Genomic DNA, 25699 nt, shown 5'->3' on the forward strand with positions numbered 1-25699 from the left:
CTGCCGGGGCTAATCCTTCTATTGCGAATTAACACTACGATCGATAGAAATTCTTGGTAAATTCATCCACATGTGTTGCAATAGGTACATAGAACCAATCCCGCGCCTACTATTCGCAAAAACACTCTGTTCCCTTTAGAATAATATTTGGAACGAGCGAACAATTCTGAGACCCCATCGGATATTTTGCTTTTGTATTTTAATTGCTTTCTGAGAAATACAATTCACATCGACTATGATATTTCGATATTGATAATTATTAGCGAGGACGGTTCAATTTGGTGCTTCTTAAATTTTTTTTCACTCGCAATTACTTTTTGCGAAACGAAATTATTAACGACTTCCGTTTTTACGAGACCTACGAACATTATGCATTCCACCATCGTATGTAGCGCAACGAGAGTTTTAATCATTCTTGACGGGCACACGAATATGTTTTGTAATAATAATGAAAAATATATGCTATTTTTTTTTCATTTTCTACCACCTCGAAGAATTTTCATTTCCTAAGCGGTAGCAGTTCGTGGTTTAGGCGAAGAAGCTTAACGGGAATTAAATATTATTGAGAAACATTGTATATTTCGCAAAGAATATTATTCGATGAATTTTGTGACTGTTATTAAAATTTTCTCTCAAGGTTTATTTCAGTATTCTGAGTAATTGTAACAGTTGAGAGTAATATGTATATTCTCCTTTGTAATAAATTGGAAGACATTTTTAAGGATATTAAGTATTTTTGGAGATCATTGACAAACATGTTTTTGTACTATTAAATATTTTATAAGGCTAAAGAAGGCAGTTAAAGTGATAAAAATACATACGTGGTTGCGTCGAATCAAATTACTGGTAATGTGTATTCCGTGTAAAACTATGTTTATGTACACTGTTTATAATTTTATACAATGCGACCACATACATAATTTTCTCACTGTATCTGTTTTCTTTAAATTCATAAATTATTCACTACATATTTCTCACTTCTCAAAAGATGTTCCATCCTTGTATTATATACTATTCCAGATTCTTCCTAAAACATATTATTTTGTTCACTATATACGATTAAAACCATTATAATTATAGTAATATTTTTCGATATTCAAAATTAGTAGTCTTTCTGGGTAAAAATCTTCTTCGTCAAAAAGATACGATTAAATTTCTCACGATCCTAATTTCTTGAATTAAATCCAGTAAGCACGTGATGATTCTAACACTTAAATTTCTCAGCGCTAAATCCCAAAATTAGAAAACACAAAAAAAGATAACGAAGTATTATTTATTTATCTCGTCTCATTCATCCTAGTTCAGACTCTACTCACACATAAACAAATGAAAAAAAATACACGAATCATTTCGTCCGAACAATTAGCAAGAATTGAAATCAGTGTCCCAAATTTGTCAGAAATTTGTCAAAAATATTGAAACACGACGTCTTTATCTCGTAGAATATTGAAGATAACTGTACAGAATGTCGATACCCAAATATCTGAAATGGAGAACTTCCAATAGAAAGTAACTCGCACCAGCCACACGTACAGAGGATCAATCTAAATGAAGATTAGATTGTAGTGACATTTGAGGAAAATAAAACCTAGTGCAAAATCTCGTTAGTTTGTGCCCGGTACTTTTTGTCCCAGCCAATTCGCACGGATCGGTTAAAAAGTGGCTGTCTAAACCAGAGTCCATACTCCCTCGAACGATCGAACAGAAACGACATATCACTCATAAAACAGACGTCGAATTCGTGACGCATTGCTTCGTTACGAGACGTAAAAGCCGGCAGGCTCTTCGGTTCGATAGTTAATTGGCGAGCTCTCGGCTCAAGAGCAGAGATCAACCCGGACAAAGACGACTCTGTTAACGCCTGCACGGCTCGGTTTCGCTCCTCTTTTTCGTCCCGATGCATCGCAGAACACTGGTTCTGACATCGCGGCTGCAAAAAATCCTACTTCAAATTTCACACGGCCGCGATGCTCGCGATTCATATTGTACCGTTGGAGTGTTTCATGCGTGATGTGTTTTCCCTCGAATTCCATGTGTTACAAGGCGCATTGAACTTCAATTGCCCACGATACGTTGCCTCGATTACAATTCGATTATTCCGCAGAAACCCGATGATATTCCGAGCGAATTGGCGAGACCCGTGTTTACACGAGTTTGTATATTTCAACGCGAAACTCGGATTTACTTGGTAATCCGTTTACCGTTTGTTTGTTGTCCCTTGTGACTTCTATTCTCGCATTCATCGTCAACGGGCCGAAACGTATCTCGAAAACAAAAATTACCCAATTTTTGAACCTCTTGCGCTCGAGGACCGACCCTCGGTTGCAAACGCGTACGATGTTATTGTTCCGATTCGAGAAAAATTCGAAGGCTCGAGACTCAAATGTGGTGCTTTGTAAAATGTAAAAATACGTAAAGTATCGAAATAAACAATGTTCGTGTTTAATATCAATTTTGTTTTCAATTTCATTTAGCGATTTTATTCGACAAGAACGAAATATAACTATTCTTCTAGTTTTATAGAAACAAGGTGTAAGGGAAAGAATCAGCGAATATAATTCAAAATAATATTAAAACGAGAGAGTTATGTTCAATATTATTCATATAAATGAGCCGTATTCAATGTTTTATGTTTATTTTATTTTCATTTTTGTTCTTGCTTTGAAAAATTTGGTTTCGTTGCTTCTGATTTCCCGTAGCAAATCGAGTTTTAAGTACAAAATGTTAATTGTCTAATTATACGAGCGTTATAAAGTATTGTACGATTTATACTTGAATTATATACTCTTAAATTATCGAGTTTAATAGAACACGTAAAAACAAAGTCTCGATAAATCTACGTACATATTTCAAATTGAAAAAATGTTTCGATTAAGGAAACCACGAGTTTCTTAAGTAACAATAACAAAAGTTATTTGAAAGCAAATGTATACAAAGAATTTAGTTCAAAGTCCTACAATCTTGCCAATTTTTCTAATCGATCTTTCCAACATTATAAATATCTGGCAAAACAATGCATCTAAACATAAAACTGCGTATTAAGCAGCCAGTTTACAATAAGAAAAATTATTTCACAGCAGTGGAGTAAATCTATAAGAATCCCTATAAGAAATGCGATATCGAAGGTGCGGTTCAGTACTTACAAAGAAAAAGCACGTTACACAGATTACAACAATTTCTATAATTCCTTCTACTGTTCGCGATAAAACGTTCTTAATATTCTTTCATCCTGTACAACACTCTTATTTCTGTGAGTACTCGATACCTGCGATATCGCAATCTTAGTACACGAATCTTTATTATAAATACAAAATTTACCCCTAGCTATGGCGGTTCTGTCGATTTGGAAAATAACTTTCCATACTACTGACAGAATAACGTACCTCGAAGAGAATCTACGTACAAGATCGAGAACGAGACGATTCGAATATTAATTCGAGCGTCCAGTACTGAATCGGAACGTGTCTCGAAGACTGGACGTTCCACGCAGAAAATGTTAAAAAAGAGATATTCTTTTTACCTACGCGCTAAACAGACCCCGTAAACGATTTCACAAAGGAGTCCCTGTCCGAGAGTGTTCGATCCACGTTGAGTTTCGTTCCCCTCGCGCGCGAGTCCGCCGCGCTTGATCTTCCGATTGCGGTTGAAATCGTGGCGCCACAATGGATGCAACTCATCCGCGTTGAAAAGGCTAACAAGCACGACGTTGCAAGTGTATCTCTGGTAAGAGCGGATAGCGCACTTAACGCCGCGAACCGTGCTCAGAATTGCTGGCAATTCCTTGGCGTTAACCAGAAGCAATGCCGAGTGTCAGCCGTTATGGCGTCGCGGACAGATCGTTTGAACCCTCGTAGTGGAAAATTACATATTACCGCGGGACCGCAATAAGCAATTTGCCCAGGCGGACGCGTATTTCAAACGTACTTTGCCGTTCGCAGCCGGCCATGACCACAATCCACTTAGAGGTATGCACAAAGGGATAACGAACAACGGGCCAGGTGATATTTCGCGGGATTCCACTAGCCCCTTCGCGGAATCCTTCTTACACGGATTGTCGTCCGATTCGAAAGTTTCGTAAGTTTCGAAACGGTTGACAGCGATAGCGAATTCGGTGCAGTAATCATTGCAGTACTGTCTACGGTGTAGGGAGCTCTTGGGTGTAGCTTTCAGGTGGGTATAGTCTTGTACAAGGTGTAATTGTAACAAGTGAACTGATAGCGATAACGCATTCGGTCTAGTAACGATTATAGTGTAGGTAACCTTCGAGTGTAACTTCTAGTATAGTCTATACAGGATTGTCGTCCGATTCGAAAGTTTCGTAAGTTTCGAAACGGTTGACAGCGATAGCGAATTCGGTGCAGTAATCATTGCAGTACTGTCTACGGTGTAGGGAGCTCTTGGGTGTAGCTTTCAGGTTGGTATAGTCTGTACAAGGTGTAATTGTAACAAGTGAACTGATAGCGATAACGCATTCGGTCTAGTAACGATTATAGTGTAGGTAACCTTCGAGTGTAGCTTCTAGTATAGTCTATACAGGATTGTCGTCTGATTCGAAAGTTTCGTAAGTTTCTAAACGGTTGACAGCGATAGTGAATTCGGTGCAGTAATCATTGCAGTACTGTCTACGGTGTAGGGAGCTCTTGGGTGTAGCTTTCAGGTTGGTGTAGTCTGTACAAGGTGTAATTGTAACAAGTGAACTGATAGCGATAACGCATTCGGTCTAGTAACGATTATAGTGTAGGTAACCTTCGAGTGTAGCTTCTAGTATAGTCTATACAGGATTGTCGTCTGATTCGAAAGTTTCGTAAGTTTCTAAACGATTGACAGCGATAGTGAATTCGGTGCAGTAATCATTGCAGTACTGTCTACGGTGTAGGGAGCTCTTGGGTGTAGCTTTCAGGTTGGTGTAGTCTGTACAAGGTGTAATTGTAACAAGTGAACTGATAGCGATAACGCATTCGGTCTAGTAACGATTATAGTGTAGGTAAGCTTCGAGTGTAGCTTCTAGTATAATCTATACAGGATTGTCGTCCGATTCGAAAGTTTCGTAAGTTTCTAAACGGTTGACAGCGATAGCGAATTCGGTGCAGTAATCATTGCAGTACTGTCTACGGTGTAGGGAGCTCTTGGGTGTAGCTTTCAGGTTGGTGTAGTCTGTACAAGGTGTAATTGTAACAAGTGAACTGATAGCGATAACGCATTCGGTCTAGTAACGATTATAGTGTAGGTAACCTTCGAGTGTAGCTTCTAGTATAATCTATACAGGATTGTCGTCCGATTCGAAAGTTTCGTAAGTTTCGAAACGGTCGACAGCGATAGTGAATTCGGTGCAGTAACCATTGCAGTATTATCTACGGTAGGTGACTCTCGGGTGTAGCTTTCAGGTGGGTATAGTCTTGTACAAAGTGTAATTGTAACACGTGAACTGATAGCGATAACGCATTCGGTCTAGTAACGATTATAGTGTAGGTAAGCTTCGAGTGTAGCTTCTAGTATAATCTATACAGGATTGTCGTCCGATTCGAAAGTTTCGTAAGTTTCTAAACGGTTGACAGCGATAGCGAATTCGGTGCAGTAATCATTGCAGTACTGTCTACGGTGTAGGGAGCTCTTGGGTGTAGCTTTCAGGTTGGTGTAGTCTGTACAAGGTGTAATTGTAACAAGTGAACTGATAGCGATAACGCATTCGGTCTAGTAACGATTATAGTGTAGGTAACCTTCGAGTGTAGCTTCTAGTATAATCTATACAGGATTGTCGTCCGATTCGAAAGTTTCGTAAGTTTCGAAACGGTTGACAGCGATAGTGAATTCGGTGCAGTAATCATTGCAGTACTGTCTACGGTGTAGGGAGCTCTTGGGTGTAGCTTTCAGGTGGGTATAGTCTGTACAAGGTGTAATTGTAACACGTGAACTGATAGCGATAACGCATTCGGTCTAGTAACGATTATAGTGTAGATAACCTTCGAGTGTAGCTTCTAGTATAGTCTATGCAGGATTGTCGTCTGATTCAAAAGTTTCATAAGTTTCTAAACGGTTGACAGCGATAGTGAATTCGGTGCAGTAATCATTGCAGTACTGTCTACGGTGTAGGGAGCTCTTGGGTGTAGCTTTCAGGTTGGTGTAGTCTGTACAAGGTGTAATTGTAACAAGTGAACTGATAGCGATAACGCATTCGGTCTAGTAACGATTATAGTGTAGGTAAGCTTCGAGTGTAGCTTCTAGTATGGTCTATACAGCTTGTAACTTGTAACAAGTGGGCAATATTACAGGGTCTTATTCAGCACTTAGAAACATTAACAAAATTTTGTATAAACGTGTGACCTATTTCGAAAGGCTAATAATCATCGTGTAGGTTGTCCTTGAGTGTAGCTTCCAGGCTAGTACAGTGTATACAGGATGTAACTGTAATATATGGGTAATAATAACAAGTTGTTATATTTCCATAATAACAAAGTAATCTAACGGCTCTTGTCGAACTAAACTAATTTACAGCTTTCTACCAGAGGATATGAATCCTCTTTCATCATGTATGATACGTCAGACATAGTTTGTAAATAGTTGGGCAGAACACGTATTACTAGTTTCCCTTTCATGATTATTATTAGTTACAACAGGAAGCTCGCTGTATTTTGTAAATAAGCTAACCCAGAACATAAGTTTACGCGAACTTTTCTCATCGTTTTTAAGTGCTGAATAAACCTCCGAAGTGTTACCAATTTATTACATTACACCCTGTATATTGTTCGTTGTTATTACAAAATCTTTTTGAGGCGATACTCTCGCTATTAATGTTGAGCGTTGTTTCGGTTAACGGGTTGTGAGACAACTAGACACTCGATAATGTACCGCGTGACGACGCGAACACACTATCTCTGTTACAAACTAATTTAATGGAGTCACGTTAAAATCGAGGTACTCTCGCAAGGAATACTCGATACCACGATACTTAAGAAAGAGTATAGCGAATAAGTGTACTTAGCGATGTCGATGATAAACTAGTTCGATCGTACCTGTTAGAAGAATGTTTGCATCGTTTCGAATGCTACAGTGCAACAAACCTTTTATTTTAATTTCGTGTACGGAATAGAAGAATGTAGTTAGGGATAAGAAATCGTTGAAATGGAGATTAATTATCAGGACATGGAATTAGGAAATTCTGGAAACTGAACCTGGCATTTCAATTCCACTTCTTCACACGTGTTATCTACTCGTTTAAATTTAATTCTATAATGTTCGAAAAAGATCACAAACGATGGAAACGTAATAAGCATTCTAAGAAGCAACATCGTCGTTATGCAGTCCATTATTTAACCCAACTGCTTTTTCTGGAATATAGATGTGCGAATGTTCAGTGGTCAGTGAACAAAGTCCGGTTAGAGCCAGACTGCACTTGCTAGGTTGTTGGTTGCAATTTTCCGGATTAAACGATTTCTATGTTCAATTACCCGTGATACTTGTATTTTAGATGAGAAAATTCGAGATTCTAGTTAAAACTTGACCAATTTGAAGTTCCTTGTTACTTTACAATAGCGATCGATGTATCGTAAACCCAAGAGGACGCCTGAAGTCTCGATAGGAGTTGTTGGCGGGCTTTCGAACTTCAATGCGTATTCAAAAAACGGTCCAGGAGCCCTTTTTGTTCTTCTAGAATCCTCGATAGTATCTAAGATTCGTTGAGAATATTCTGGAAAGAGAAATCAAAACTTGGGAATGGTAATATCCGTTTTGGGAATCGGATACGTTTTGTATTCACGCGTACACTTTGAACTTTAATTAGCATGTTTGCATTTCGTTGAAATTTCGATTTCGACACTTATCTTTTACAGTTGCTACAAGAATTGCTAGCTGAATATTAATATTTGTCGAATCGCTTAAACAGATCTTTGTATATCGTGGATCTGTGCAATAACAGAGAACATCGAAGAGAAGAGTTCGAATCTAATATTCATTGAGTTATCTTCTGATAAAGTAAACCGAATATCTTAAAGAAATGAAATTTTTCAGTTCCCGAGAGACTCGAGAATTGTTGTTAGAGATATAGAATATCACAGAAGATTTCTCGTAAAGTGTATATACACTATCAGGAGTCTATTTATAACATTTGATCTTATTTCTTGATTCTATTGGTTTGTAAAGCTTGCGATAGATATCATTTTTCAATTACTAGACACGATTACCAAATGTTTAACTTATTCGTGTATGTATCATTTATATAAATATGTCTTAAAATGCAAGTCTTCGTTATCAAGTGTATGACATCGAATTCTTATTTTCTTTTTTTAGAAGTATTTCCAAATTAGTAACTATTACTTATTGTTAGTAGTAGTATTTCTTCGACGATCCAAAGAGTACGAGTGCAGGCATTCATTTTCATACAATCCCGATAAAAGTAAATGTCACAGAGTATTACAGAAAGCTGTTCATTCTTTTCTGGAGATTCGTAAATTTAACCTACAGCGTCTCCCTTGAGCAGAATCAAGTAACGTATATAGACGACCCGAGGCAATCAAGTTAGGAAATAAAACAGGCGAAATTAAAGTAACATGTTATAAAATGAACCTCGAGGTACCGGGAACACCCCGACAAAGTGACTCAACTCGATTCGAGAACAACCCCATTTCCCGCTGCGGGAAATGGCAAATATAAAATCGCGTCACACTACAATTCCCCCATTAGTCCCGGCAACGAGCAAACACGCTCAGGGTAACGCAATAGAACACCATCCGTACGTTATTACACTGCAAAATGTCACGAATTCGTGGAAGGATTCTATTCGCTGCACCCTTAACGGAATCTTCACAAATGTTGGAAATGAGAATCCATTTCCAGAAACATCTTTCTGGCATGAACGTGATCCATTAAAGAAAGAGACGCAATGGCCGATAACTCGAGAAACATTTGTTTTTCTAAACAGCATTCGTTACATTTCTATACAAGATACGCTATTTTTCGGGTAAAATATTTCTCTGGTTATTTGCGAAGTTTTGTGAGCTTTTGTTGAGAGCGATAAAAATAATCTTGCAGAGAGACAATCTTCTCAAGCTTCGTTTTTATTCAAATGTTTTCAAACTCTTTGTCTTGTATCTTCTTTGGCAAAGAATGAAAAATTAAGAACCTAAAAAGAATTTAATTCATTTTTAAATTAAAAAATTGAATTAAATTCATCTCACGTTCTTGGTTCTTAATCTTTCTTTTTCTCTTTTTTTATTGAAGAGCATCCAGATCTGAAGGTTACGAGTGTTTTAATAAAAATCAAACATATTTTAAGTTTATGTTATTTTTGATATTTAAATATCTGACATTGGAAGTATGTATATCTTGCGATGAAATTCTCACTTTTAAACTATTAATTTGCTTGAAATGCTAAATATTCAAAGAGAACTTGATTAGAGACTTTCTTGGATTCGCATAGTGTTCAATTGGCGTGTCCTTTGTTATTAATCGATTTTCGATTGCTATTTTAGCTCTCCAGTGTTTTTACCATTTTCAATTATTATACGAAAATATATTATATGACATCGTATTTATCGTTTCTTCTTTCACGATCGAAGGTAATTTGAACCACATTCGCGTCAATTGAACGAAATAAGTAAATCAAGAGCCTTATGTCTAGATCGACGACCACGATCGGAACGCCGACATAAATCTTTCGAAAGCGTCACTGTGGTAGACCTAATCCATTTAATCTCTCGATGAAAAATCGCTGCGCCGTGACACTCGTTTCGCTTATCTTGTTATTATTCCTTATCTAGAAACCTACGTGAATCTCTTCTTGGACACCCTCCAATGTTTCATCGATTTAGCCACTTATCGCAACGTTTCTCGTATCGTTTAGTCAGACATCGAGATTATATGTTTTCACATACAAGGTGCTTTAGAATCGATGGTGCAAACTCTGGAGAAGCGTAGTAGTTATTGCAAAATGCAAACATTCGTCTGTATTAATGAGTATAGAAATCAACAACTTCCAAATTATATATACAAATAATCTTGGTACGAGTGTCGATGTAACAAACGTAGAAAAAAAATTATTTTCAAGATAACACGAAAAAAGATTTTGCAACTATGTGAACTCTTTCAAGAATTACTAATCGATATTATTAAAGTCACTTGAGATTATTAAACTGATTTTTAACTTTGAAAGTACTGAATTGAAGATCCACTTTTGCTAACACTATACTCTTATTGTAACGACTGTTACACGCATCTAAAGTTTGAACCGTTAATTATTATAGAACACGCTCTGTAAAAAAACTTTATACTTTAATTCTATTCATTTTGATATATATTTGACTGTATTGTAATTCATGCGTCGCTATAAAGAATAAATAGTAAGTAATGAGAAAATTACTCATAAAATGATCAATTCGATGAACTAATTTGTAATACGTTTACAAACATTCCTCTCACCAGCGATAATAATTCCATTCGTAAACGCAGAGATTATTTATACTTTCGAGTGTCTCGAGCTTCACTTACCAAACGTCCTTGTCTTTGCGAAATTAATTGTTCCGAGTACTTCCATTGTTTCTCGCCTTATTTTCAATTCGATCGTTAATAAATCGACCAATTTCGAAGTGTATTTCAGAATTTCCGAGTCAACGCGCGAACTCATTTCCTTATTTTTCTCTCGACTGTCGTCAAAAACGTCGACGATTCTTTTTGTTACACACGCACCTTCGAACAAAACAGTTCCCGCGAAGGGAAGCGGAATTCGTTTTCCAAGAGCTCATTCTATTTTCGGTTTCAGTTTTTATTACGAATAAAGCTGAAACATTCTGCGAGCGTGTTGCGTTCCTTTTTTTCCGTATTTCCGCATTTCCACGGCTGTTTGTCGAATTTTTACTACTCCACCATTTATTTACTCTCGTATTCGCCGGACGCTGAGCAATTCTGTAGTGGAAACAACGTGTCCGTGGATATTCCTCTTCTTCTCCCACTACCCACGCGATTCATTTTCGAATCGTTCGCGTCTCGTGTAATTTTTCTTCTTCGCGAAAATAAAACATTTTCATCCGGAGACGATGATTTGCGGCTGTCGTCGCTGTTCGGTCTTTATAAATCTCACAGCTGTTCCGTTCGACCCTCTGTTTTCTTAGCTAAGTCAAGAGACATGTTTGGAATTCATGGGTTCACTTTGGATTCACTTTGGGTATACCGGATCCCTTCCTAAAATCGATGTTCCGTCCGAGTGTCCACGCGTCGTGTTCCACCAACGAACAATTTAAAGCAATCTGGGCGTTCCAGTGAACCGTGCGATCCCAACGTCTTGCAAACATTTTCTCGCTCTGCTAAGATAGTTCTCGTGTTGCCATCAGCGTTACTGTGTTGCGTGAAAGAGACACAGCCTCGAGTCTAAGCCAAACGTAATTGCATTTTCGTGTAATCGCGCGATATATTATTCATTTGCAATCGGAACACTTGTCACGGAATTACATTTGCTTCCAAGTCGGGGTTGCTGCGAATTTTATTCGCTTCGAGTGCTCAGACATAATTTCAGAACTTACGAATCGTCTCCTTCGTGGAAAATTCTCCACTAGTTCTGAACAACTGTTGGTATCCGTCGCTGTCGATTGATAAATTGAACAATTTCTTTGTCCATCGCGAAATCTAAACGTATTTGGGTAAATGTTAGACACTAGAGATTCTCAGAATATATTTGAGCTCTAGAATTGTTCACAAATGATCGAAACATTCACTATGTAATATATAGGATGTTTCATCCAATATTACCATTTTTACTTACCTCTATTATTATTCGTAGTGAAAAATGTTATTCATTTTTTTTTGTAAGTGAATACGTAAAAGATTTGTGAAGATTAACATATATTTTTTTAATAGAATCATATTTTTTGCGTATCGAAGAAAGTATTATCCATATATGTAAAAAACCATTAGTTTGGAAGATATTTTAATTTGAGTTTAGAAGATATCTTACAGCTGAAATCTGTTTAATTTTAACAAGCTTTGGATACACTGACACAAACTGAATATCCGGGTTTATCGAAATGTTTAATATTGCTCCGTTATGTATGATTTATTAAGCGTTAATGTTAATTCATATTATGTCTTTTTATATATAAGTTTGAACTTCCGTACATAAAATATTAAAATTGTTGTTCTTTGTCAATAACTAGCTTTTTCCTTTCTGTTTCAGGTAAGTCACGAAAACTTAACATAGGCGAATCCACAGCCAATTTTAAAAGAAATTTCTCACTACAGGTATTTATCGTACTTACTTATTAAGAAGATACTCATTATTGGGTCGTTTCTACGTATGCAACTTTTTTCGGTATATATTCAAGGTATAAATAAGTAATTTTTGTTCAAATTAATCAATCTTTTCTTACATTCCTGCCAATTCATTTTATTATCATTTAATAAAACTCTTTCAATTTTGTCTTTAAAAAATTCTTCAACTTTCTTAACATCATTTAGCATTCTTATCTTTTTCTATCCGAATATCTTTAAATATTTCAAAAAGGGTGGTAGTCCTATGGACCAATGTTTAACAAATACGACGAACGATCCATAATTTTTTATATCGCAACTTTGCATAATAATTCTTATAACATTTTCATTCCAACCTGTACAATCTCGTTGTTTGGACGCAACAGATCGGAGCTTGTAATTTTTATTCTAATAGCCCTCTGTAGACCAACAATAAGGCTTTTTAGCTATTGTTTGATCGCGAGGTTACAAATCACATTGTTATAAATAACGAGTTTATAGTACAATAACTGCGTCAAATTCTACAACTCGCTTAATTTAACATTAATAAGCAAGAAACGAATTCCTCGACGAAACAGGAATTTCAATCCTATCCGAGTAAATTGTTACATACGAACGATATAACTATAATGGAGAGAAAATTAATTTTAGCAAATACTCAAAATGCTTACCAGTGCGCACAACCTTTTGTTTATGCACCAACTGTGTTTTGTTGTGCAACTTGTTTACAACTTTCCGATAACAAAACTGTAGGAAACGTGTTTATTACTATCGGTTAAGATTCGAATAAACATATATTCCTGGAAACATAAAGAAGATCAGAGAATCATTCGTTTATAATCTATAAAAGTGTATCGATCATTTGTTAAAATGAATTCTCTTCGCTAATCTATACTAATTATTTATACTTACATCTATACATTACTGAATTTCGTATTCTCACGATCGTGTATAGTTCAGGTTATCGTAGACCACTGGTTCAGTGATCCTTGATCTTAACTACACCACGAAACTTAACGATGCAAAAATATAGGCTCTTTTGGAAAAACTATAAAAATCTAAAAAACCTCTTTGCTCATCGTAATATATACCTATATCGAGAACTAATATTTTTCTCCTACTTTCCCATTGTCAAAGACAAGGAAAATATTTAAAGTCAAGTTAGATGGAGCACTCTGTACGTATAATCGGTCCCCTAAGGGGCTCCGCATAAAGTTCTTCCGAACAGAGTGCTGCAAACGTTGCAATTCCTAGACCCGATTTCCACACTTGGAGCATACTCCAGCGAAAAACTGGGTTGCGATTATCATCCCCGTTGTGTCTCAAAACAATCGAACGTCGGTAGGTTTCCATCGTTTCGTCGACTATCGCCCATCCTTTTCGTTATCCTGGAAATTTCGGGTCACGAGGTCCTCGCGGGCAACCCCGGCACAGGTAAGATGATCGCGTAATCAGTTTCCGTACAGCTTGCAAATATTAGGGGGACCGGAAAGTAATGTCGTTTCCTTACATTAAATTCAAACACAAATTTTTAACGAGTTTTTATTTTTAATCAATGATATAATCACCCTCATTATCAACAACCTTTTGCCATCTAGTGTGCAAATTTTCAATGCCGGATCGATAAAAATCAATTGGTTTTTGAGCAAAATATACAGAGATGGCATTTTGAATATCATCCAAATTTGCAAATCTTTTGCCACTTAGAAAGTGTTGAAGCGATCGGAATAAATGGAAATCCGATGGTGCAACATCGGGCGAGTATGGTGGGTGAGGCAGTACCTCCCACCCCAATTCATTAATTTTTGCCAAGGTTCGTCTTGCGCAGTGCGGTCTTGCATTATCGTGTTGCAGAATAACGCCTTTTCTCTTGACAATCGCTGGCCACTTTTCAATTAAAGATTTATTTACACGATCTAATTGTTCACAGTAAAGGTCTGCATTCACAGTCTGTCCAGGTTTCAGCACTTCAAAATGAACAACGCCGCGAATACTCCACCAAACACACAAAAGGGCCTTTTTGGGGTGTAAACCTGGCTTAGCAGTACTTTGTGGCGATTCATTTGGAGAGAGCCACTGCCTTTTGCATTTTGGATTATCATAAAGAACCCACTTTTCATCTCCGGTGATCAAGCGATCAAAAAACGCTTCTGTATTGTGCCGTTGAAGCAGTAAGTTGCATGTGGTGGATCGGTTAGCCTTGTTCTCTTCGGACAGATTATGCGGGACCCAAACACCTGCTCTGCTTACTTTCCCAATCTGCTGCAAATGTTCTTGGATGGTCGACCAAGGTTGGTTAAGACTGTTTGACAATTCCTCGATTGTCTGACACGGATTTGCTTCCACTTCCGCACTTAACACGTCATTGTCTAACGTTGTTGGTCTTCCTGATCGATACGAGTCGGAAAGATCAAAATTACCGGATTTGAACTTGGAAAACCACCTTTGGCATTTACGAACGTCTAATGCATTTGGATAAACATCGCAAATGTTTTTGGTAGCAACTGTTGCGTTACTACCCTTGCGAAACTCAAAAAGCATGCAATGCCGGATATGTACCTTTTCTGGTATTTGGCTGGCCATTTCACCCAAAATTGTAAAGAAAAATTTTAAATTTAATTATTTACAACTAAACAAGTCACTATAACCTCAGAATGTCTTTGCTACGACTTTAATGTACACAATGAGCTGACAAATGACAATCAAATAGTGACATGCGCAGAAACGACATTACTTTCCGGTCCACCTAATATTATTCCGCAAGCTGCCGCCTATAAAGCCACGCGAATGATTACGATAAGATTATCCAGCGAATGCACGTTTAATCTCACGAGTGTATCTCTAGGAGGACAGAAAGAGGGTATACGTAACCGACCCCCCTTCCACGCATTCTGAAACGTGAACTTTCGCGTTATCCGCGTGACGGAACAAACGCGTGCGGGCGCTTACTCGCTCGCGGATATTCCGTGGAGCATTTAAGCGGAATTGCGTCCCGGGACGATGCAATTACGCGGGGGCGTTTAATGGCGGGTGCAACGCGCGTTCAGTGAAAGACACGATGTTATTAACGAACGGGTAATGACCGATGAAATTCGTGGATATCGCGAGTCTCTTTCGATCCGCGTTTTATCTTGATTGCGGATAATTACGGGGCACGTATCGTTTCGGGCGCGATAGATTCGGTACGGAGCGACGTGTGGGTGGTAGCCTCTCTCGTGGGAATTTTTTTCACGAGATCGGTGATTCGAGGCGGGACTGTAACGAGAGAACGTATAGAATTAAACCACGGGGCACGGGACGTAGTAAATAAAATTGGAGTTATTGGGTGAGAAGAAATTGAAGGGTCGTCGGTTGTAACGAGCACGCCTCTACCTAGGTAATTTCCGACTCTGAAATTTCACCTCCCGGTACTTGTGTGTTGGATAATGACAGAGAATATGAAATCATTCTTTTCTTCGGTGGGTTTTCAAGAACCTGTGTAAACTGAACAACGAATCAATAACGGGGGAATAATTTTGCTTGGGAGTGTTTGAATGGAGTAGTTTGTCGCGCGTGGGAAACAATTATACGAGTTTGTGTAATTAAGTGTGTGAATTGTCATATCGAATATGAAATAAGGTATAATAGTCGGTACATTTGTCGGAAGGAAAAAGTGATTTTGGAGTTAAAATGGAGAACGCAAGTAAATTTGTAAAGGAATTCGAGATATGGTTCTGATGGACGTTGAATCTACATTTGTATAAATATTGAGTGAATGTACGAGGATATTACAAAGGAAAGATACGTTTGAAAGAAAAATTCTATCGTGAAAGCCTTAAAATATTTGTAAGATGTTGCTACGAACGTAATATAGTACGTTTCTTTAAAAACCAAAGTATCGTTTAAAGTGTATTTTCGATTTCATTCTCGACCAACCTTCAGATAAATAGTATTTTCAAAGTGTTCGTAACAATTTGATCACCCACTGTAAATTGATTACCAAGTATCCGAATTTCGTCAGTACAAAACAATGGTTTCTAATCGTCGTGCAATACATCCTCCTAATTTACCTAAATTACAATAATCCCTCGATTATGCGACCCTGGTACATTTTAATAACAAGTCTCACGAATGTTCGTTAACTCGACGTCTGAAACATCACTGTCTTGAAACGTTACTGATTTACTTTAACACGATTCAAGAGGCCGCAACTCTCGACTCACGACCGTAAAGCACATTGATGACCGATCGAAATTCGCAAGTTACGCGATTTCGAGTTGCATCGTGATCGCAGCGAATCAGCTCTTTGTTTCACAATTAGACGGTGAAATAATCCATAGATCGTACAATCGAGGACAACTATACTTTGAAAACCAGTTATCGAAGGGTTGAAGTGTCGAGTATGCACTCACCGTTGCAATCTCGGTTTCCGTTTGCTGGCCACTCGGTGCACCGAATCTCCGAACAATGATACAAGCAATGGACGTCTCTTGAACTCCGTAAACTCGTGGGTCACGATTCCCTCCGTGTGTCCGGTGTCGAGCTCGAGTAATCGTCGCCGGACAGAACCGTGCATTAATTCGTGGCTCGGGACAAAAGTGAGGGGGCCTGCGAAAAGGCTCTGGAGAAGAACGCAAATACGCGAACGGGGAGCATAGAAGGAAGAAGGGATCTCTCCGCTTAAAGCCGTGCTTTCTCAAGGTAACCCGTGCGCGGTCCTTAATTCCTTATCAAGGAGTAAGTGGGACTGATTAAACAGATTTCGTCCTCTGTCGCGGGTGGCGAGCCCCGCTGAGGGAATTAAGTTGAATTACATTTGTAGCAGCCACCCGTTGCCTGGAAAAGGGCTCAGAGACACGAGACCGAGACACGAAAAGGGAGAGGGAGCCTGGACTGCGAATGAAAGAATCTCTCCGGTCTCGACAGGGATTAATTAAATTGTTTTTAAAGCAGCCCATTTGCGCGGATGCTTCTATGAATATTAACGTTAATTAATTAGCCCCTCGAATCGGAGGAACACCGACCCCTTTGGTCGGTGGTCCCCTGTGAAGGGACCGACTCCGCTCGTAAGTATTTGCTTCTTTGACGGAAATTATTTCAACTCCCCGTTACCCCCCAAGGAGGCAATTAGGCGGAATTGTAATGACGCGTGTCCGCCCACGGGGACGAGAGTCGACTCCTCCCTCGATCGAAACGATTACGGATCGATTTCGATTTCATCGTTCCTCGCGATCGACCCACTTCGCCGGAACAACCGGGAGCAATTCGTTAAAATTTCCACCGGGTAGTTATTTCATTATCTTGTTCGATGATTAATGTATAATTCAAGATGACTCCGAGTCTCGGAGGGAATTTTATTACCGTTAAGCGTTACAGATCGAGGTTTATATTGGAATACATTTAATCGAGTTCAAAGTTTAGAACGATGAACATTCGCACTGTTAACAGTGTCGGGAATATTATGGAGTGCGAGGGAAAGTTTGACGATTTATGGGGAAATAGAGAAGTGCGAGGGATGGTCGATAATTACAGCGAAATTGAAAAGTAAAGTTGTAATTTGGCGAAGTATCGGTTTTGATTTCAGTTTACGGTGGGAAGAATTTACTTAACTTTCTTTGTTTTGTTTCATATTTGTTTTCAATGTTCGATGTTGGTTCATACGCAATGTCTGTATTCTGTATAAGATTCTCTGTACCGTACGTAGGATTGTTATTCGCCATTCGAGACGTTTGGTTCGTTTAAAATTTCTCCGCGCACGTGTGAATACTAAATAAAAAAATGTACACGATAAAGATAGTCGAATTCTTAAAATCTTCTGTCACTGTTTTCATATCTATTTAATGTTGTCTTTGAGAACTAGTTACTCGAACACAGTTACCTGATTGGAATATTGTGAGTTTCATTCACAATCGAACTGTGCGATTGTAATTCGAATATTGAACATTGTCCTTTGTTTGTGCGTGACAACTATATTAGCGATCGCAACGCCTGGAGCGTGAATTTCAATTAATTTTCGCATCAATGTTACCTCGCAAAGATTCGATTGTTACTGGTTATCAAAGGCAGTTCAGTTGAACGTGGTTTCATTTGCTTACGCGAGAGCAGCTAAATCGTTTCAGGAAAATGGATTCGTTTGTGTCGATCGAATTATTTTAACGAGGTGTTAAGAATTGCTTTGAAATCTCTTCGATTTTATTTACAATTTGGTTAATTTTTTTTTGGAAATTAATATTTAACACGTTCACTCGACAAAATTTATTTCTACGAAGAATTAATTTCTCACAAAACAAAGAAGAACGAAATTTTTTATTGACAATGCTGTACCATCACGAAGTATTATTTCTATTGGAGTAAATAAATCAACAGTCTCCAAAGATTCTGTTATAGAACAATTTGAAAAACGAGTATAAGGAATTTTTATCGATACAGATCGACAATTTTTGTTAACTAACCCAAGGAAGATGAAACACCTATATTATTTACACGATGAAGACAAGGAAGATATATTTCTTCGTAATTAAATTTAATTTCTTCGTAATTAAAAAGATACTAATTTGAGAAATTTACAGAACTGCACACGCCTGCTTTTTATAAATAAAAGCGTATAATACTTAAAAATGGATAAATCGTGGTACATTTGTAATCCAAATTTTACTCAATGTTGTCCAAATTGAATTTCCTGCTGTTTAAAATATCTGATTTATTTGTCCACTTATTCTAATACCATGGTAGTTGCGTTCAATAAAACGGAACACATTTGCGTGTTCTTCACTAGTATTTCATTTCCCTAGAGTGTACACAATCCTTCTCCCTTCACGCCGCGTCGATTTAGCACGTCGTATAACCTTCTATCGTCGTTGTCTGTCCTTATCACCGGAGAAGCAATGTACATTTGACACAGACCATTCGTATTTTCGCAATGTCTCCTCAAAACAATACCAGAAGAAGCAATCGTTACGCCTAAACCGAGGAAATTCTACCGATTAGAAAAAAAAAATCGACGATCGTTATCAGTGAAAACTAGATTCAACACCTTAATTGTTCGAACGTTTTGATTTCTCCATCGAAATATTTTCGATAAATTTCGCTGCTTTCTAATTCATATATTTGTAGTAAAAAAAACTATTGCACAAAATGTTTCTCAATATATGAGAAATATTTTCAAAACTGACACAACAACAGCAAACACAAACTTTGAATTCAATTTCAATTTCATAAATATCCACGTAAAAGCACAATTTCCATAACGGAGAGTTTTCACTCTTAAAATCCTTTTATTACCGAAACAAAAAATAATTGTATTATTAGCATCGTTCGAACTATGCTCCTGCAATGTTTCAATTTTTTTTTAAACTTTTCGATCGTTGAATTTCCTTTGCGAGTAAAAAACATACAAGAACCAAATATTGGTAAACGTTAGAAGAGAAGGAAAACGGGAAAGTATTTTCGATGAATAAAGGATCCGTGACTCGTTTTCTGTTTTTATCTTTCAATGGAATTTCACGAGCAAAAAATTGCATTTATTTCTATTGTTGCTTGGCCGTGTTGGTGTATCACTTGAACAGTTTACCGACACAAGCAACTTTTCGAACGTATATCGCGTAAAATACGCATTTCCTCGAAATTTGTCGAGGGGAGGGAAGAGCATAGGGAACCATGCGTTTCAAACGTTCTGATCTGGCCGTCGGCGGAATGATTCCGTTCGTGTCTGTTTGCCAGAGATTGCATCAATGGTTTGAAATAGATTCTCGGTCGCGTTGCTTCTGAAAATGTTTGCCCAGGATGCGATAATGGAAACGTTTCCATGTCCGCGAAAGCAATTTTCGAAAGATCATGAAGCCACGGTGCATTTGCGTGTTCTTTCCGGATTCACGCGGAATAGAAAAATACGGTGGTCCTGAAAATCGCGGAAATTAATTAAAATTCAACGATCGAGGCAACAATATCTTTGTTAACTGTTGCAAAACTCGTGTAATCGGTTATACCGTATACAATACATAGCAAGACTCAAATGTGTCGGAAATTATTAAATTTAAAACAGATGGATCTTTGTATTTTTTAGAATAAATTATTGTATCAAATTCTACCATCGAGAATTGGACAATGTGGTTAAACAACCGATTGACCGTTTAATAAGCACTTAATAACACATGCCTTATAAGTTTGTATTTACATTTGTGTGTCTTTCTCAGTGATAATGATGCGATAATAATACAAACCTTCTACGGATGTTTCGTAACAAGCAATATCAACAAAGATTACTTGAGTAGACGCAAACTTAGTATAAGTCTTGGGAATTACCCAAAGAATTACCCTTATACTAGGTTTGCGTTTACTCGAGTAATCTTTATTGATAACGATGGTAATCTTGTACTGTCATACATTCGTAAACTAATACAAATCAATTCTGATTAGAAGCAATATATCGCGAAAAAACTAGCTTTTGATACTATGTATTCGTAAATATAAAAGTAGAAAGTATAAAAGTATTTGTACATCGAACGGATTGATTTTAGAACCTACGTTATTTAAATATTTTTCACTCATCTTGATGACTACTGTAAGTTCCTTAAAGTTTCAAATTCCCTTTTTTTATTGCTCTGTAGAACTTGACAATCCTACGACAAGTACCTAGGAACCTATTTATTAACAATTCGAAGTATTTGCAACTACATCCGACGTATTGTAGAAATTTGATTGATAATTTTATTTTTCGAACTCGATATTCCTGAAAATGCAATTCCGTGCGTGAAAATTTTGTTTTATGTTTTCGACTTATTCCTGCATCACCTCCTTGCATAGAAAATAAAAAAGAATGACAGTAATATACAAGTTACATTTTGCCGTCAGGACCAGTGTGATCGAAGGAGATTGAAAAAGTTTACGATCGAAACTTTCAAATCGAATAAATTTAAATTTGGCTTGCTTTTATTCTGCATACGCTTTTTAATTTCTCACGGTAACAAGCAATATCAACTATTAATTTACGAACGATAACGAGTTCAAGCTTTAATGTCCAAATTCTAATCATAAATGCGAAAGTACAAAGTGCAACGTCCTCTTCTTACTAACAAGTCCGAAAGTTTCACTAGTACTACAGTGTAAACTTGTATAGTTTGAAAGTTCAAAGAGTTGTAAAGTTAAAAATTAATCTCTTACTGGGTCACGATTTGAAATTTTTTTCGTCGGGAAGACCTTAGCGTACGGTTACTACGGTCCGACTAGCGAAAACTAGAACACTTCGAAACTGAAGAGTGATCGAGCAAACTGTTAGATCAAAATATGCACACATTTCGTTGGAGATAAACGTGCGCGAAATTTTTCCATATTAATTGTTTCATTAGGCGGTTCCCGTAATACGACGTTTCCGACAGTTTGCGCCTCTTCTCGTATTTTCGCTAAAATAATAAATATTAACGCAGACAATTTCAGACACATCGTCTCTTAATCACGCAACGCGGTGCAAAATAATATCCGGAATTGCGTGCAATGCATTTCGCTGGGTGTGGCGTTTGCCCGTGACATCGTTGAATAATTCTTCGTCCAATTTTTCCTTTTTCTTTTTTTTTTTGTTCGCGAGATAGTCGTCGCGTGTAACCGCGTTTACTTTCGTGGCTGGGAACGCTGTCATTCTGACGTCTACCGGACCACGTGGACTTGTATGACTTTCTGCAAATTTTTCGTGCTTCCATTCCGCACGAAAAGGAGACGATGATGCACGGTGGTTTAAAAGAAGCGTTACCGTGTCTCATATGGAGGCACCGCAGATGTTGAACACAAGAAATTCGTGACAGTGGTTGGTGAAATATATGGCGCGCAGAACGTGTACTATGTTTAGCGAACACTTTACAGATTTCATTTCTTTCTTTCCTGAACTCCTTAAAAATTGAGGCAAATGTTAATAGTGGTATTTTTTATATAAATTTTGATAGTTTACATTATTGTTGGTATATTTTCTACTTTTCTTGAGTGTATTTTTGGCATTCGATAATTGTATCGAGTACTCGATATATTTATTTATTCAAAATACACGAATCAGCCAGTTTGATGTATACTACTAGTATGATGTATAAATAATATATCTTATTCTATATATTATGACTTGTTTACGAATTACAGATGTTTTTTACGTTAAAGGAAACGTACTCCAAATGTTTTTCAAGTTAGATTTCATTTGTATTTTCAAATTAGTACAATCTGTTTATTAACCGCTAACATTGTGTTACGTATGGTTAAATTCGAAACGAGATTTTATTAGAAACAGCACTTTAGCTGTACCTTGTCTCTTTAATAAAAGTAAAATAAATAAAATGGCAATTTGGGTCTGTCATTGATACAAATTTTACTTCAAGATCGAGATGACACTTTTCGTAGAATTCGATTTAAAAATTTACTAAATAGAATTGTAAGTAGTTTAATAAATTTTAAGCTTTACTTGCTTCGGGGCTTAATTTTCGATCAACTATTATTTAGTCGATAATTTGTCGAGATTGAATTGATTTTTAGAGTCTTTCGATAAGTAGGTTTTTAATTTTTGCTTGTTAGAGAAAGTGATAGAGGAGTGTTAAAATCATTGTCGAGCGCAATTGAAATAATTTATTGTCGATAAAGGAGTTTTGTTCACGAAAGTATAAGGTCTGTAATTCTTGTATATATTGGTATATTCTTAACAATGACATCTATAATATTACAAAGATTGTGCTTCGAAATGCAACACGTAATTGCACATTGCACATTATGTAATATTTGCTCCCGGATGCGTTTAATTGGATCATTTGCAGACAGAGATGACAAATTTATACTTTGTGTTTGTTTTGAAGTTGAAGGCAATGAATAAGTATTATCCGCGAACTTATCGATAAAATAACTACAAGGATAACATTGATAAATAAGGGAACCATTAAAGTGTCACACTAAATACTTCAAATTTCGTTTATAGTAGAACTAAATAAACAAAAGAAGTATACAATGCAAATATCCTGTCTGTATCGTATTAAGCTTGAAATATATTAACATAACTTAACGGCGAATATCTAAAACTGTATTCTAAATATCATTCATCTCTTCTCTCGTTACAAAAAAGAACATACTTAGTAATTGAAAACGCAATCATTAAAATTCTAGAATAAAATTCTAACCATATGTTTTCAATATGTTATCGTAAATAACAATTTCCGTGTGAATTTCTTGTTCGATTAAAGTTTTCCACACGGTGCAAGAAAGATGTGAAACGAAATAAAAGGATTGTTGTAAGAGAAACGCGAAGGGTGAAAAATAAGAATACACGCAAACAAGATAAATTACCGAAATCTCCAGTTGGATTAAATCAGCTCCGGTACAGGATCCTGGATTCAGAGCGATCGCATGGAAAAGCCCCTGCTGTGGAACAATTTACGACTTTTCTTTCGTGAAATCGAGCAGAGAAATTGTAACCACTCGCGAACGATCGTTCAGGCTCGACCATTGTCACGATATGAAAAAAAAATGAAGTACAATGCTCCTTGCCCTGCTAATCAAATTATACATTCTGTTATTTACTTATATTCGCAGTAGAACCGAATTTTTCCATTTTTTCGCAAGACTGCCTATGTTCTACAGTTCTCCAATTTTCTTTTTTCTCTTTTCGATTACCTATCAGTTTTAACGTTCCATTATCTGCCAGCTACGAGGTAACAAAATTGCTCCTCGATTTAATTAACGAAACGCAAAATGCACGGTGCACGAGGTGATTCTGAAATTAGCTTCTGCGCCGGTTTATTAAGTTATTCATAAGCGTGAACGGGTTGGAGGATTGGTCGAGATTTTTACTTGGTTTCCAGGAAATTGTGGCAGAAAATTGTTGAGGACGAAAATTGTCGTTATTATTGCTGGTAATTTTTAATTCCAGTCGTTGCTAAGAAAGCGTAGAAAAATTCTACGATAAAATGTTACTAGAACGATCATGTTTTCCACGAAAATATATTGTTGTTTGAGACAAAAGTTCGAAAATACAATGATCGATATATCAACCAGATTGTTATTTAATTTACAATTGTTTTACATTCGGCTATTATTTGTGCGTATTTACAAACACGTTCCACGCATTATTGAATTAAATGTACAAAAATCGAGTTTCAACGAAATAATATCCAAATAAAATTCATTACTCTTTTATTTCCAGAACTATATTTTTTATTTCTAATGATTTGAATTCTGAGCCGATATCGAGCAATCACAGAAAATACAAACGATATACGAACACATAATTTGTACTAATAATAAATATTATTTTAGAATTTGAGAAATGGAAAACAAATTTCATCAAGCTTCAAAGAATTAGAACACCATAAATTAATTTAACAGTAACAAGATTTTTAGAGAAAAATTTATTATAATAATAGTTTAACGAAACTCTCAGAAATGTTTCACTAACAAAATATTTATATAAGTGATCCTATGTATAATAAGCAATAATAGAATTATGTGATAGAATGCAGACTGTGTTAATTTATTGTACAACCACGTAAATAACGTTCATCTGAAAAAATCTGATAGCCTGCAAAGAAAATAATAATAATAATGATAATAATAACAGTAATAATAATAATAATAAAAATAATAATAATGATGATAATGATGATAATAATAATAGTAGTAGTAGTAATTCGATGGAAGACTAAAACTTTGTGAAGTAAAATAATATTCCAAATGTTTCTATGCGATAAAATTGTTAAAAGGGTAATATTTGTATCTTCTATGAAATGAAACATTTGCATAAAACTTGTAGTATGCGTGTTATCAATATGTATTAGAATACATTGTCAAAATAATTTTCAAAGTTGGTTGTTCATGAAGTCACACGTATTCGTAATGTTACATGTATACACAGCATTATAATCTATTTGTATACGAAACAGAGATACAGAATTACTTGACAATAATGTTTATGAAAGCATCCTGCAGCGTCTGCGATTTTGTTTGAAAAGTTCGCGAGGAACTTGTAACAATGCAAACACATCATCAGGTTTCACGATAAGTAGCCTCTCCGTGTACCGAGCTACAGATATGGAAACATTTCCGTGCAAACAGCGTCATAATTTGATTTTAATGTTGACGATGCTTCGCATTTCTTAAAATGTTAGGCTATTTATATTCCGGCGGCACTTCTTTTTTATCGTACGCGGCTATACTTTCTTAAAGTCATTCACGATTAAATACAAATGAAAATTACTTTTGTGAAAAGAAAACCCTTGAAAATGTTTTACGAATATTTCTTTATGATGTTAGTACTTACTTCCATGCTACAATAATTAAAATATCTTCAAAACTAAGGGTACACGTATGTGCCAGTATCCTTGAATTACTTAGAAATTCTTGTAAGTACAGAATGAAATTTTTATTCGCGATCAATAAAATTATTAACATTGCTAAGCGTTTGGATTTGATATTCAGAATGTTTGGGTATATTTAAAAATCTTTCAACCGCGATAAAAATCGTGGAATCTCTCGA

The 25699-nt window shown here is 36.5% G+C and overlaps 1 protein-coding gene across 2 annotated transcripts in view; it reads left to right on the forward strand.

Annotated features, from left to right (window-relative positions):
• The window catches only part of LOC143152023 (uncharacterized), a 486890-nt gene that overhangs the window by 251837 nt on the left and 209354 nt on the right, over positions 1-25699 (forward strand). The gene's annotated exons all lie outside the window — the stretch shown is intronic.

Source organism: Ptiloglossa arizonensis, chromosome 10 (assembly GCF_051014685.1).
Source record: "Ptiloglossa arizonensis isolate GNS036 chromosome 10, iyPtiAriz1_principal, whole genome shotgun sequence".
In the NCBI taxonomy this organism is placed as follows: domain Eukaryota; kingdom Metazoa; phylum Arthropoda; class Insecta; order Hymenoptera; family Colletidae; genus Ptiloglossa; species Ptiloglossa arizonensis.